A 1,003-nucleotide genomic window follows, 5' to 3' on the forward strand; every position below is an offset into this window, starting at 1 on the left:
TATCACCACATACCTCACATGAGGACGGTGGTGTTGAGTTACAATATGTCGCACAATACCACCCATGGCCACAGTCCAACAGTATGTATTGCGTCTGGTCTGGTACATATTGTAGGTACATGGTGCATATATCCAAGGCACTGACTTCCAGTTGGATCGAGTAAGGAAGTATTTTGCATCCATTTACCTTTTAATAAAAAATTATACATTTTTAATATAAAATTACAAAAGAAAAATGCTACAATCTATACACTCATAATTACCATCTCCTAATTTAACGTGCATTATTTGGATGGGTTGTGCTGTAGGAAATGCAATTTTGCAGACACCGCATTTATCTAAGCGAATCGCACACTCATCACAACACCATCCGTGACCGCAAGGCACCAAAATGTTGGCTGTATTTACTTGGCTCCAACTTTGAAGGCAAACAAAACATCAATCTACATGCTCACTTTTAGAATGAAAGGTATTTAAGTGATTTTATTATTCAATTTTGTTCAGGAGGACGCTATGTCGATATTTTTCTAACAGGTGCCTAAACATATGGCAAATTTTAAGCTTAGCAGATCATTTAGCTTTGTTAGTTTAAAAATTAGAGTTAATTAACATCTTTTTTAAACTTAAAGCTAAGAAGGGTATCTCAGGCTTATTATTATACTTTAATTTTAAAGCAAATTATGAGTGTTTTAAAATTGTAAATTTTTTGTACTTCATAATTACTCATCAGTCATCACTCGCTTTCAATTAAAAATAAAGAAAAAAGTCTATGAGATGCCTTATAAAAAATTTTCACTCCAACTAATGGAGCTAAATATAATTTTCTGAGAGTAAAATTTGCTGTATTTTATACTTCTAAAACAGAAACTACAAAATTAGTCTGTGTAACGTTTTCTTAACAAAAAAATATTCTAATAATAATATTCAAAACTTTATTTTCAACAATAAACAAACATGTTCTAATATGATTTCATGAAAAATAACTTGGGTCAAGTTATAGAAA

General features: G+C 31.0%; 1 long non-coding RNA gene across 1 annotated transcript in view; it reads right to left on the reverse strand.

The window, feature by feature from the left end:
• LOC111028947 overlaps positions 1–536 on the reverse strand; it is a 3,102-nt gene extending 2,566 nt beyond the window's left edge. Inside the window, exons 1-2 of the long non-coding RNA XR_002603957.1 lie at positions 264–536; positions 14–187 (exon numbers count right to left, since the gene is read on the reverse strand). This is a non-coding gene — a long non-coding RNA (uncharacterized LOC111028947). The remainder of the gene's footprint in view (positions 1–13; positions 188–263) is intronic.
• Positions 537–1,003: the final 467 nt, after the last annotated feature.

Source organism: Myzus persicae, unplaced genomic scaffold (genome assembly GCF_001856785.1).
Source record: "Myzus persicae strain clone G006 unplaced genomic scaffold, MPER_G0061.0, whole genome shotgun sequence".
Taxonomy (NCBI): domain Eukaryota; kingdom Metazoa; phylum Arthropoda; class Insecta; order Hemiptera; family Aphididae; genus Myzus; species Myzus persicae.